General features: G+C 39.0%; 1 long non-coding RNA gene across 2 annotated transcripts in view; it reads right to left on the bottom strand.

Annotated features, from left to right (window-relative positions):
• Positions 1 to 15262, bottom strand: part of LOC123334765 — a 180615-nt gene extending 165353 nt beyond the window's left edge. The window contains exon 1 of one of the 2 annotated variants that reach the window (XR_006552883.1): positions 14526 to 15262. This is a non-coding gene — a long non-coding RNA (uncharacterized LOC123334765). The remainder of the gene's footprint in view (positions 1 to 14525) is intronic. The other variant, XR_006552882.1, reaches the window with a different exon arrangement.
• Between the last annotated feature and the right edge of the window lie 227 nt (positions 15263 to 15489).

Here is a 15489-nt window from a genome sequence, read left to right as displayed (position 1 = left end):
TAAGAAGTAGATCTTAAAAGTTCTCATCACAAGAAAAAAATTGTATCTGTACAGTGACAGATGTTAACTAGACTTGCAGTGATCAACTCATACCGAAAGAAAACCAAATAAAAGAGTTACAATTGTCGGGCTGTAAATTTTCCCAGCTGTGTTTGGGGTTATTAATTAAAGACAGTTTATCCAAAGTGTCATCTCTGGTCCCATGATAGGATAGTCAAAGATCCCAAAAGGCAAATGTTTTATTTTTCTAAGATAATTCACATGACCTTTTCTAGCATCAGGATTCATTCATTTATTAATTCATTCATTCATTTGATAAACACTGAGGGTTCACTATGTGCCAAAAATATATATTTTCTGGAGATAACATGGTGAATAAAACCAACAGTTGCCTCCAGTCTTTATTTCTGAATGACAAAGGTCTTAAGAATACAATTGTATATGTCATTGTTATCTTCTATATGTGAATGTGGTTCACACATTTACTCAGCAAGATTCTAATAAATACTTTGAGAATACTTGAATTGAAAAAAAAATGGAACAGGAATGAACATTTGCTTGGACCCAAATTCAAAGGGATAAAATGTCCAGGGAAAGCTGCAGCTCTGGAACTTGTTGAGGGAAAGGCTGGGCTGTCCCCTGACAAATGTGATGGGACTTGAGGACAGGCGCAAGGAAAAATCTCTGAACTCGACCTATAGGGAGGACACATTAGGTTGGAAAACTAACCCCACATCGAAAGCCTCGATTCCTAGATGCTTTATTGAAACTCTTGCTGGATGTACATTTTGACTCTTAGTGGGAATTTATTTATGAAGAATTATTTAACAATCCAAGAAAGAGGCATTTGGGCAATTTGTTTAACTTACAAAAGATGCCTTCCAGCAAATTTATGGAAACTTTTAGGTTTCTAGTCCTGAGGACTTAACATAATTCTACCATAATTTAAGTACAAAAATACCACCCCCCCCCAAAAAAAATGATACAGCTCTTAAATTAAAAAGCTAAGATTCATTAGTCTTCCCTGATGGCTCAGTCTGTAAAGAGTCTGCCTGCAATGCAGCAGACCTGGATTCAATCCCTGAGTCAGGAAGATCCCCTGGAGAAGGAAATGGCAACCTACTCTAGTATTCTTGCCTGGAGAATCCTATGGACAGAGAAGCCTGATAGGCTCTAGTCCATGGGGTCACCGAGTTGGACATGACTGAATGACTAACACACAAGACTAAAGAATTCATGGCATCCTTCTTTGTCAAAACAACTGAGATATTCTGCATGGCATGTATATGTTAATACTGCTGCTGCTAAGTCACCTCAGTCGTGTCCGACTCTATGCGACCCCATAGAAGGCAGCCCACCAGGCTCCCCCGTCCCTGGGATTCTCCAGGCAAGAACACTGGAGTGGGTTGCCATTTCCTTCTCCAATGCATGAAAGTGAAAAGTGAAAGTGAAGTCACTCAGTCGTGTCCGACTCTAGCGACCCCATGGACTGCAGCCTACCAGGCTCCTCCGTCCATGGGATTTTCCAGGCAAAAGTACTGGAGTGAGGTGCCATTGCGTTCTCCGATATGTTAATACTGATTTCTACTAACTCCAACTTAAAAATGCAGAGAAGGCTTTGCTGCAGAGTAACTCACCTCCCCCCATCTCAAAGTATAGGTTTTTCTTCATGAAAAAAAAAAAATGCACATGAACAGGGAGCAGGTTGAACACTGTTACTGAAGGCTTGCAGTAAAGTGATGTAGGAGAGAGCCTCCAGAAACTTCCACTTTAGTAAAAACAGCAGCAGCAGTTGCTCCAAGCCTGGCCCTGGATGACTGGAGGATTGCCCTAAGCATCAGCCCATCTGGGGCTGTTATAGGGGCTGCTGCATCTTTCATATCAGGACACAACCCCTTCTTTAGGTCTTAGGGCATTCGTGATTATTTGGGGCTTCTAATCCTTCCAAGGGGTATGATTCCCAGAGCTGTCCCTACTGCAACTCTTGTTCTCAGTACATGTAAAGGCAAGATATAACTATCATTTTTATGACCTTATAGGCCATGTCATCCTGTGTAAGTTATTCCAGTTTAGATGGTAGGATTTTTCATTTAAGTCATTGATATTCTTAATTGGAATGAAATAGTTTGGAGACTGATCTCACCTACTGCTTCATTTGTTGGGACTACCTCCTGTACCTATATCTCAGTACATAACCCAATGCAAAGTGCATTCATTTCAGAACTTAATACAAAATTGTCCAATTCTTGCCTAATTTACACTGTGACCAGACTTTGCTAGAGTATCTGATAGGAGATTCCAGTACCTTGTCATGAATTAATTTATTATAGATAAGATAGGAATAATAATATACTTTATTCTGATAATATTTTCTTAACTGATTCATGTTTTTATATGGCAGAAATCAATACAACATTGTAAAGCAATTATCCTCCAATTAAAAAAAAAAGAAATCAGTCCATCAGTCCCTAGCATGGCATAACAGAGACACAGGGACAGTACAAGTGACTGAAGATTTATGAGAGCAACAAGCAGTAAAACTACCATGCTGTTGTGACTACAGATCTATTACTGTGGATATTGCTGCTGTGATTAGATGCTGTTCAATTCCCAAAGTCTGTGTATTCTCTTTCCTAAGACTTGAAGGGGAGGTGTTTTTTTTTTTTTTTTCCACGTTAAGAAATAAAACTTGAGAAAGCCAGTATGACACAAACTTCAGAATCCAAAGAGGCTTGATATAACCCAGGTTTAATTTCAGAGCTGAGACTTTATGATAAAATTAGATAACCAAAAAAATAAATTCAGCATCAACTGAGTTCAAACAGGGAAGGTTCACAGCAACCTCATGATTGATGTTAAAGAAATGCCAACAGTTCGAGAGGTAGAAATAGAGCTGAAGATGGAAATTGCAATGCTCGGCTTTATAACAAGAGCTTGGGGAAACCAGCCACATTTTAAGTGATTAGTACTGAAGAGCGGTTCTCCAACTAGACCCATCTTTGTGACCACCCTGCTTCCCAGGCCAGGAGCCAAAGGTTTAGTGGCCTCCAGCATGCACTGCCGCCTCCCTCTCATCACCAGACCTTGACTTATTTTCAGCTCCCATCTCCCAGCTCCTTGTTGGGCTCTGGGTCATGAAAGAACTTCAGAGTCAACACTGAGCAGGTATGTGGCACAACCTCAGACCCTGGGAGAACACCACAAGGCAAGATTGAACTAGATGACTACATTTCTCTGGGGCATAGATACCTGCACAGGTATCTTTCACCTGTAGAGCTTCCTGTAAAAGTCAGACCTACTGATTAAGACCACTTAGAGAGTTGTAGCATTTCACCCCAAGAATGAGGTATTCAAAGCAAACTGAGGAAGCACATATTAGAACGGACATGATTTTTATTTTATTATTCTTCAAGCTCATAAAAGAGCATGAAAGTTGGAGTCAGAGGAAAAGCAGTCCAGTGTCACAGTGATTTCCCTAGGGCACTGAGGTTCACAATGGGGCCCTGACATTTTTGTTTTGGCTCAGAAGATACAATGCTTTTTTCCCCTTGAAGTATAGTTGATTTATAATGTTTCAGATGTACAGCAAAGTGATTCAGTTATATATATATATTAGTATTGTATAATAACATATATATTTATAAACATATTGTTACACACATATATTCTTTTTCATGTTCTTTTCTATTATAGGTTATTACAGGATATTGATTATAGTTCCCAGTGCTATAGAATAGGTTACAATGTTTTTATTATCAGGTGAAATTTTCAGAGTAAAACCCCATTGTCTATGTATCATGATATAAGTATGTGTGTGCTAAATTGCTTCAGGCATGTCTGATTCTTTTTTACCCTATGGACTGTAGCCCAGCAGGCTTTTCTGTCCATGAAATTCTTCAGGCAAGAATATGGGAGTGGGCTGCCATGCCTTCCTCTGGCATATCTTTGCAACCCAGGGATTGAACTCACATCTCTCATGTCTTCTGCATTGGCAGGTGGGTTCTTTACCATTAGCACCATTTGGGAAGCCCCTATATAAAGCATATACCCAACTCATCTTGAAGAAGTTAAAAGCAGAAACTTCTGGACAAACATGACAACAGATCAGCTTTGTCAAAAGATTCTTATCTTTCTCTCTGAAATGTTATGTGTACTAAAACCTACAGAATGAAATAGAAGACGAATGACAGCAATATGAAGTAAAAGGCCAATGAGACCTCTGAGATAAACCTAACCATAAGCAGAGAAGAGTCTGAATTTGTGTTTAATATTCTATATTATCTGAGTATTGGGACAGAAGTAGTTTGGTCTCTGCATCCTGAGTACCCACTGATATCACTCTAAGCACCTTGTTAGGGAAACAACTGTGTGTGTGTGTGAGCATGCACACTGCATGTGCATGACAATCTGGGTGACAATGAGTTCTAATACTTGGTGCTCAAGTGGGTTTTACTATGGGATACTTGAGCCATATACATTGTCCTGGGAGAAACGGCAGATACTTACCTCAGCACCACAGAGGCAGCGAGATGGCACTGCAACAGCAGTGATGGGTGCTACGTGTGAGGCATTTCTTCATGTAGTAATGGTTTAATCAGTAACTCTAAGAGCTCAATGTGGTTAGTGGAAGGGACCAAGAACAGCAGACCAGGAGGTCACCACTGTGGCAGTGGGCTCGGAGGAACACCCCTGCAACTTCAGTTTCACAGTAGATAACTTTCATACAAAGGAGGAATGACACAAAGATCTGAGTAAAGAACCCTGGGGATCCACGAGAGAATTTGCAAAGAGACTACAGATGGAAAAGAATGGACCTCCAGCTAACCTGGGAGGTACTGTCATTTGGCCATGCTGTGAATCCATACTGTGTTACAGATGTGAGATCTGAAGCTAGAGCAATGACTTTATATTATAGACTGAATGTTTGTGCCCCCATTCCCTAAATTCACATAGTGTAGCCCTAACCCCCAATGCAATACTATTTGGAGATGGGGCTTTGGGGACGTAATTAGGGTTGAATTTAATTGAGTGTCGGGTGATCCTCATGATGCAATGAGTATCCTTTTAAGAAGAGATACCAATGAGCTTGCTCTGTCTCCCCACGTGCATACAAAAGAGGTTATGTGAGCACCCAGCAAGATGGCAGCCACCTACAAGCTCAAGAGAAAAGGCCTCAACATGACATCTACCTTGCTGGCCTTTTAGTGGTTGACCTCCCAGCTTCTAGAACTATGATAAATAAACTCCTGTTGTTTAAATCACCTTATCTGTGATATTTTGCTGTGAAAACCTGAGCTAAGATACTAGCAGAAAAAAATAGTGAATTTTTTTTTCTTTTACCTTTTTTGGTCATATGGAATTCTATCTGCAAAGTGCAGTAAAATTAGCTCTGAGTTTCTTTCTTTCTCTGTTTCTGTAGTCCAAGATAGACTACAAATTTTTCTTTTCATAAATCATTTATAATTTGCTACAAAATTCCACCACATCTGACTGTTTTGAAATGTTAATGAGAAGTCTGACCCATGTATATTTGGAAGCTTGGTAAATTGGTTATTGTCACTGGTTTGAAGTTTAATGCTCTTTTCTGTAAAGTCAGGTTTGTAATTGGTTATGTTATTATTTTTGGTTATCATTTTCCATATCGTTTAAACTAGTAAACACTGATGAAAGGAAAACAAAACTGAAAGGAAAGGTTACTGTTTATATATTTGGAAACATATCAGGATATTTGAATATTCACTTGTTTGTACAATCATGAAAAGTGAAAATGAAGTTGCTCAGTCATGTCTGACTCTTTGAGACCCCATGGACTGTAATCTACAAGGGTCCTCCATCCATGGGATTTTCCAGGTAAGATTACTGGAGTGGGCTGCCATTTCCTTCTCCAATCAGAAGGAGCATCAATTAACAAAGCACAATATTAATGCAGATTGTTGCTTATATTCTGTTTTAACATACTGATCTGCCTGAGTCTGTAAGTTTCATGTAATTAGTTCTCTATCATAATTTATCTTAGTATATATTAATAACAACTAGAGATCATGCTTGCTCAGGGAATTATTTATATCTCTCGAGTTGGGTAATAATTAAACCTAAACAAAAAATTTGAACATCACAGTTGTCTTTGGAATTTACTGTGATATTCACAATCAAAGGCATAAGGGGTGTTCTGGAAATCAGTGGAGTTAAAGGCTGAGGGGAGGGGGTGGGGACCCAAGCCAATGTCTGAGTAGAAGAGGTGGTGAAATCTCATCATTGCAGAGTGGAGATATTGTTGAGGAAGAGGTTCAAGAATCAGGTGATTTGGTGACCATGAAGTATCTTCTCATTTATCTCGTGGTAGGGAGAATAACTGATGGATGGAATCAAGTGATGTATACTGAAACTCACCGATGTGTCTGCTCAGGGATTACACTTCCCACCAGGTTGCTCACAGCCAGTGACTGAATAAAACAAAGGTATAAAGCCCGGCCATTTCCTGGGAGATATTAGACTCCTATGACTGGTAGCTTGAGTTACCCTCATTAGCTTTGCTAAAACTTCCTTTCAACTGCATTACAAAAATTTGTCCTACTCAACCTTTCTTGCTTCCTTCTCTTCTTCAGAGGAATTAGACCTGCATCTTGGTCTGAGAGTTCTGCCAGTCTTTGCTGACAACTTCCTGAGTTTTCCTCAAAAGCATTTTCTCCAATAATTTTCTTACACAGATAATCCCAATTTGGCATCCACTTCTCAGAAGACCCTAACTTACTCAGGTGAAAAGCTGGAGATCAATAAAATTGTTCATAATCATATTATGAGTTTCTGCTGATATCAATAATTTAGATAGTAAGTTTGCCTACTTAGGAATTTTCTCTAAGATAATAAAAGTTGAATCTTCAGGGTATGTCAGGATCCTATTTTATATATTAATACCAGTGTGATATGGAGAAGGCAATGGCACCCCACTCCAGTGCTCTTGCCTGGAAAATCCCATGGACGGAGGAGCCTGGTAGGCTGCAGTCCATGGGTCGCGAAGAGCCGGACACGACTGAGCGACTTCACTTTCACTTTTCACTTTCATGCATTGGAGAAGGAAATAGCAACCCACTCCAGTGTTCGTGCCTGGAGAATCCCAGGGACGGGGGAGCCTGGTGGGCTGCCATCTGTGTGGTCGCACAGGGTCGGACACGACTGAAGCGACTTAGCAGCAGCAACCAGTGTGATATATGGTTCAAAGATCAGGAGGTGTGTTTAGGGCTCAGTCAATTGAGGCAACTGAGGAAAGCAGGGCTTCCATTCCTCTCTACCCTGAAGTCCACAGATAAGCAAAGAAACTGGAAATAAATGAGTATGAGTGATTGGGTCCATCTAAGGTGTTGTGAGGCTTACGGTCTTTTTAATTTACGCTGAACTCAAACTGAGTCCCCCCCTCCCTGCCCCATTCTCCTTACTGTGGTAAAATACTTTGCTTTTAAATGGAAGGTAAACAATCCTACCAGTAGTTGATAGTAACTAAACCTTTATTTGTGCCAGACTCTTCAAACTACAAACTCATAAGGTAGAAATTTATCACTATTATTCTGATAGAGGAGAAACTTGAGGTTCAGAAGGATAAGGAGTTTCCCATTTCCATAGCTATCAAAAGATGGAGCTGGAATCTGAACTTAGGCAGTAGGAGCCCACAGGTCTTGTTCTTAATCCTCTGTAGCATGCCCTTCAGAGGCTATACTTTTTAAGATACAGATTATTGGGCAAAAAATTAAAGTTTAACTATCACATACCAGTTTATTCTAGTCATATTGTATATAAAATATACAGAACAATTTGTTGTTATCTGGAGCTTCCTGTAGTACCTGCAGTTAACACTGGTCCCTAGAAATATTGCAGAGACACTCTCCTGGGAGTGTAGGTCCTGACAAGTATCTACCCAGTACAGGCCATTCAGCCTTGAAATGAGCTGTGTCTTAACCTGAATATATTTATTTTAAGTTGCTCAAATGCTATTAGCATATTATGTTAATATGCATGGTTTTGAATAGTTTTTTTCCTGATATGTAGGGATTTTTTTGTGTGTGTATGCTTTTTACTAATATTTAAAAATGAACCAGGATAAAGAGGAAATAAAGCTGGGTTATTTAAAAGTGCTGGGTTGAAAACCAGACATACCATCAAAATATTCTCTGAACAGACATGAATTTGTTCAGTTCAAAATATTTTTTGAAAATGTCTGCTTTTCTCCCATTGGTTCTTAACTTTCCTTCCATCTTTATTTCTGATGGAAAACAAACCTGTATGAAAGAAAATACACTTGGTAGTATATCTGTGTGTATCTATAAATATCTATGAAGAAACAGAATCTAAACAAGCAAAATAAATGTATAAAGAATGGAAGCAATATTGAGGGAGTATCTGAAATATTTCAAATATTTCAAATGTATACTTTTTCTTTGAGAAAAAAGAACAATATGAAATGTCAGACCTAAATTCCTATCATCTAAATTTTTAATGTATCTGCCTTCTATTAATTGGTTTGATAATTTTAAGCCATCAGTTAAAGTCTACCCTGACAAAATGGTAGCGATGTCTAATTTCATCATCTAAGTATACACCACCTTCCTGGAAACCACAGATGAGAAGTAATTCTCCCTCCTCCTCCCTCTCTCCCTTCTTGGTCCTCCCTTTACATCTGAAATATTGGTTCCAGGTATAAGAGATCTGAAATGATGACTCAGAGTAACATCTACCAAGGATATGCTTATCCCCAGGTTAGGTCATATACCATGAGGGATTAGTGTAGCTGTGACATCCTTAGTGCTCATTTTGGTAATGTTGTCATACCTCAATCCAAGAGAGATGAAGTTATTGTTGAAAGGGAATTTAGCCTGACTATATCTATACACTTGCCAGGGACTTGGCCAGTAAGAATAAGTATTATAAACATAAGCAATGTTTATTAGTAATAAATATATAATTCCATTGATCAGTTGGATATCACCAAGCACTAACAGGCAAGTTCAGTTCAGTTACACAGTCATGTCTGACTCTTTGCGACCCCATGGACTGAAGCACGCCAGGCCTCCTTGTCTATCACCAACTCCTGGAATTTACTCAAACTCATGTCCATTGAGTCAGTCATGCCATCCAACCATCTCACCCTCTGTCATCCCCTTCTCCTCCCGCCTTCACTCTTTCCCAGCATCAGGGTCTTTTCAAATGAGTCAGTTCTTCACATCAGGTGGCCAAAGGATAGAAGTTTTCAGCTTCAGCATCAGTCCTTCCAATGAATATTCAGGACTGATTTCCTTTAGGATGTACTGCTTGGATCTCCTAGAGTCCTGTCCAAGGGACTCTCAAGAGTCTTCTCCAACACTACAGTTCAAAAGCATCAATTCTTCAGCACTCAGCTTTCTTCACAGTCCAACTCCCACAACCATACATAACCACTGGAAAAACCATAGCTTGGACTAGACAGACCTTTGTTGGCAAAGTAATATCTCTGCTTTTTAATATGCTGTCTAGGTTTGTCATAGCTTTTCTTACAAGGAGCAAGCATCTTTTACTTTCATGGCTGTAGTTACCATCTGCAGTGATTTTGGAGCCCCCCAAAATAAAGACTGTCACTGTTTCCCCATTTATTTGCCATGAAGCAATGGGACCAGATGCCATGATCTTAGTTTTCCGAACGTTGAGCTTTAAGCCAACTTTTTACTCTCCTCTTTCACTTTCATCAAGAGGCTCTTTAGTTCTTCTTTGCTTTCTGCCATAAGGGTGGTGTCATCCGCATACCTGAGGTTATTGATATCTCTCCCAGCAATCTTGATTCCAGCTTGTGCTTCATCCAGTCCAGCATTTCTCATGATGTACTCTGCATATAAGTTAAATAAGCAGGGTGACAATATACAGCCTTGATGTACTACTTTCCTGACTTGGAACCAGTCTTTTGTTCCATGTCCAGTTCTAACTATTGCTTCTTGACCTGCATAAAGATTTCTCAGGAAGCAGATCAAGTGGTCTGGTATTCCCATCTCTTTAAGAATTTTTCACAGTTTATTGTGATCCACACAGTCAAAGGCTTTGGCATAGTCAATAAAGCAGAAATAGATATTTTTCTGGAACTCTCTTACTTTTTTGATGATCCAAGAGATGTTGGCAATTTGACCTCTGGTTCTTCTGCCTTTTCGAAATCCAGCTTGAAGATCTGGAAGTTCACAGTTCAAGTACTGTTAAAGCCTGGCTTTGAGAATTTTGAGCATTACTTCACTAGCGTATGAGATGAGTGCAATTGTGTGGTAGTTTGAGCATTTTTGGCATTGCCTTTCTTTGGGATTGGAATGCAAAGTGGCCTTTTCCAGTGCTGTGGCCACTGCTGAGTTTTCCAAACAGGCAAGAACTTTAATAAAACCTCGGTTGTCTATTGCACAGACTTTTGCAGTAGATCTGCAAGATTAAGAATTATGCAGTGAAATTTTCTGTTCCTTAATGAACTGGAAGGTGGGGTATGGAAATTTAGTAACAGATGCAATGTTTAAGAAACTATACTTGCAATGGAGAAATACCAGTTCTTTTCAGTTTTTAAAAAATCTAATATTTTGGAACTAAAAGACAGCAAATGTCAGGAGAAAAGGGTGGTATGAGTCAGAGGTTGCATAACTGACCTGGACCATATCAGACTATCAGAACAGCACAATTTCCATTCCTAAACCCCAGGGTTCTGCAACTGTGCATTTCCATATCCATGAGACTAGCAAACACCATCTCTCCACTCTTTTATTCTTGCCACAGGATTTGAGACAAGAGGAGGAGGAAGAGAAGCAACATTCAGCTTTATGATAAAAAGTAGAAAAGGTAAGAACAAAAGGAAAAATCTTAAACATTTTGCTTTTCTTTCACTCAAGAGAAGAAATGGATATTTAAGACTGCCAGAATCAGACCTATTTTTTCACTCTCCTTGAAGAAGTAAAGACGCCCATCACACAGGATGGCACGTGTATAAAAGAATCGAGCCGTCTCTAGACAGAGTTGTGAGAATAGATGTGATGGAGATTTTGCATTTGCCAATTTCACTTTGTGAGCTACCTGCCTGTGTCTCTCCCCACTCCCCCATCAATGAAAAGACTTACAATGAATTAGAGCCAGTAGGAAAGCATGTGATAAACTCATCCTTTCCAAGGTATAAATGGCTGAAAACATTTATCCCTGATGATGTAATTTGTATTTTAATTAGAAATTACACCAGAAATGCCTCTAGTAAGTTTCTACAGTGAATACCAAAAGCTTGAAATGTAAATGGGGAAATTTTAGGCAAAAGGGACCAACCAGTGAAAAATAACATTTTTTTTCAGTTGTGGTAGGCAAGAGAGTATTTCACTGAAGGGGAGGACTTTAATGAAATAATCAATGGCCACTTAATTGTTATTGACTACTTTCTTTCAGGACTTAATGGGGATGCACAGAAAGTATATGAAAAATTAACAGTGATATACTAAACTGCTAGTATTGCATTTTCTCCTCTTCTTCTACAGTTATGCTCTATTTCCCAGACTCCCTTGCGGTTAGATGTGTCTATATGACCAAGATGTAGTCAACAGAATGTAAGTTAAAATTATTTCTAGGCTTAAACTATATAGACATTTCCTATTTTCTCATTTTTTCCCCCATGACTTCTGTTCAGATGAATTAGAGATGACACCCAAGGAAGATTTGGGTACCATAAGGTGAAGACACAAGGTTCTCTATCATTTGAGTTTTTTGTATACCACAAAACAGCAGCCCCACGGATGTATATACCCAGTACTTACTAAAAATAACTTTAATAAAGTTTATTAAAATAAACATACTGAGCTTGCATTATTCTAATTTTTGCAGTCTATTTGTTATGATAGATAATCAAGCATTCTATACAGTACAATAATGAGTGGTTCAATTATAAGGAAATATAGAGGTAAATTTTCCATTCCTCTTCTTTTACCAACAGAAAAATAAGGCCAAAATTTTAAGTGATTATACCCACAGTATTTTCTTCTGGAAAAGGAGATTCCAGCCTTAGGTGAGAGTAAGTGGGAAATGCTATATTACATTGTAATAAAAACCACAGACTTTTTAAATGCCCACTTATTACTTACTAAAAATAGTTGCTTAAACAATTTGAAAAGTGGCTTTATAGTAACATCTTAGAGTGTTCCTAAAGGTTAAATAAAACATATTAAAAAAATGACTAGCCCTTATTGTCATAATATTGATCGATCATGAAGAACCTGAACCTTTAATTATAATAGAGAACACTTGTAACAATCATTGCATCCAGTTCCTAATCTTAGTATTTCACATACTCTGAACCATTTAAGTCTCACAATAACTCTGAGACTTTTGACATCAACTACCCACAGTTAACAACAGACACCATAGATGAAGTGCACAGTCCTCCATGATACTGCCCCTCACTTCAGACACCAGCTTCAAGTTCAAGGGTCCACAGGCCATCCTTACTCCTGACCAACTGGCTACAAATTCAGATATTTTTACTACCCCCTCAGGTTTAATGACTTACAGAACTTAAGAAAATACTATATATGTGAGCATAGCTTTATTACAGTCAAAAAACAAGCACATCAGAACCATCCAAAAACAGAGGCATATAGAGCAAGGTCAAGAAGGGTTCCAAATGTGAAGCTTCCACTATCCTTTTGTGCCTTCTGTGGAGTTAGGACATAGATTGTTACCAAACAGGGAACATAGCTTATTTGTCCACAGTTACAATGAGGCTTCTTCATATAAGCATGTTTGATTGAAATCTTAGCCATGTAACACAATCTCCAATCTACTTCTCCCTAGAGGTTGACCCCATATCATGTGGCTCAAAGCCCCAACCTTCTAATAACATGATTGGTCTTCTTGGCACAGCTAACTTCTATCCTGAGTCAAGAGGTTAAACTTTCTAGGAACAGATCTGAGTGACCTTATTAGGATAAATTATCAGGGGTTACAACGAATAGCAAAGACATTTCTATTACTTAGGAAGTAGTATTTGTGGGATTTCCTAGGAACCCAGGTCAAACACCAGCCAAATTCTTTTTCCTAAGGGTTAGGAGTCTATCTCCAAGCCAAATTTCCTATTACACAGATATGTGCTATCATTACCTACACTTTTAAATGAAGAAATTGAGGCTCAAAGTGGTTAAGGGACTTACCTCAGGTCACACAGCTGGGAAGCAAAAGAGCCATTTTGAAATTGCACAATTTGATACTGAAGTCCAAACTTTGAGCTTTTATTACTAATACTCAAAGAAAACCATTCATTCAAATCTATTAATAAATAGATGGCAGAGTATTGTAATGAAGAACTAGTTTATTTTTTTATAGAATATCAGTTCATCTGGGCAAAGTCATTTGTACTTCTGGGACAAACTTTTAAAAACAGTGTGTATAAAGTTAAACCTGGTACTTTATCCATTAAGTCAAGAAAATTTTACTTAGTGTCTACAAGGTAGTAGCCACTATTCTGGGTATAAATGAGCTCTGAAGTCTCTTAACTGTAAGAACACACCATACTCCACTATACCGGTACAGCAGTTTTCCATTACAAATAGCTCTGAAACGGCTAGTCTAAACTTATTTTTAGTGCAATTTTCTCTTCTTAAAAGAAATATGAAAAATACAATGCCAAGAAACAAGACCCTAGAGGAGAATATTTGATTCCTAGTCAGGCAATTACATATTTGGATGGTGTATAAAGTACCTGCATGCAAGTCAAGGAATAAAAACACACACCATGATGATTAAGGCACGGCATTATTTGTAGTCCATTAAAAAACAGAAACCACACGCTCTCACAAGCATTCTCATTTTATGTAAATTCCAAACCAGTGAACTGGTGAAGTTGCTTACAGTCATTTCCAACTCTCTGTGATCTCAAGGACTGTAGCCTACCAGGCTCTTGTATCCATGGAATTTTCCAGGCAAGAGTACTGGAGTAGGTTGCCATTTCCTTCTCCAGGGGATCTTCCTGACCCAGGGATCGAACCCAGGTCTCCTACATTGCAGGCAGACGCTTTACTGTCTGAGCTACCCAAAATATATAACTATAACTCATATACATACACATACATCTATACACTAAGTAGGACCCACAGCTAGGAAAATTTTTTACATGTATAGGAACAGGAGTGAACACATGGAGAGGGCCACACAGGTTGTTCCTGACTTAACATCCTTTTACAAGAACTATTTATGGACCAGGCACCACTGAGAAAATCCTAGAACACAGGGGTTGTAACACAAAGACCAAGACCGACTACTTTAGAAGAGTAAGAAAAGCAGTTATAGATTGATAGCACTCTCTCTCCCCCAGGCCTGCACAGCAGTATGGTCAGAGGTCTACCCAAGTCTACCTTTCCTCCAGTGGGAAAAGAGAGACTAGCGTCACTTTGGGGGAGTGTCCATTCTGGTCTTACCCTTACAAGGATTGAAGGGGAATCTGTGGGGAGAGATGGGGGAAGGGGTTTGCAACAACCAGCACTAGAATCTTGATAAATGGGGATTCCTACCTGCAGCATCCAAGTTATTGTCTCAGCCAGTAGCTCTGCTGTTTGCAGAGCCAAGATGGTGGAAGTCTCGGGAGAAAACGTGGTGGGATGCAGGGGTCATCAGGCAAAGTTGCTGAGTCATAGCCTGGCTCCCTGCTAAAGGAAGCTCCCTGGCTTCTTCCCAAATTGAAAGCCTGATCAGCAACACCTGGACACTGCATAGCCCAACAATGCTTGAGCCAAGGATACAACAAGCAGGACTTGCAGTCTACAGAGCAAAGTCAGTGACAGTACTCGACCAGTGAACTTGGAGAGCAGGTCAGCTTGAATCAAGACTAAAGATTAAAAGCCTTGCCAAGCTTGGAGGTTTCCCTTACTTCACCAAGCAGAAGAGCTAATCCATAGCCCCTCCCACTGCTGAGTGTAGCTCCAGGTCCTTAGCAGCCAAAAAGCCTAAGTAGGAACACCTGAAGTTTGTTTGGACCAGGCCTTACAGTCCTGACTTCACCAGAAAACTGCTAGATCTAGTAAACAAATTCAGTAAAGTTGCAGGTGGAAGTTAACATGCAAAAATCAGTAGTGTTACTAACAATAAATTTTCTGAAAAGGTAATAAATAAAATAACCCTATTTACAATAGAATAAAAATAATATAATGCTGAAAATTAAATTTAACCAAAGAAGTGAAAGATTTCTTTACTGAAAACTACATGACACTGATGCAAAAAGCTGGAGGGAGAGTCTAAATAACAATAAAATGAGAAATGACTGTGTAAGTTGTGGTATTCTCACTCTATGAAATTTTCTGTGTAATTTAAAATGCTAGCTAAGAATGCTAGCTAAGAAATAATGTATTATGAAAGTTATAATAGTAAGTAAAAAAATAGTCACCAGTACACCACTGCTCTAGAGCTTGATAATTGTGGCATGGTGCAGTCAAGTTTCTATCATTCCTCTGAGTCAAGATGAGACAAGGAGACTGTGCC

Source organism: Bubalus bubalis, chromosome 8 (assembly GCF_019923935.1).
Source record: "Bubalus bubalis isolate 160015118507 breed Murrah chromosome 8, NDDB_SH_1, whole genome shotgun sequence".
Lineage (NCBI taxonomy): Eukaryota > Metazoa > Chordata > Mammalia > Artiodactyla > Bovidae > Bubalus > Bubalus bubalis.
Note: the sequence above shows the minus strand (reverse complement) of the source record. Positions and strands in the feature narration are given on the sequence as shown.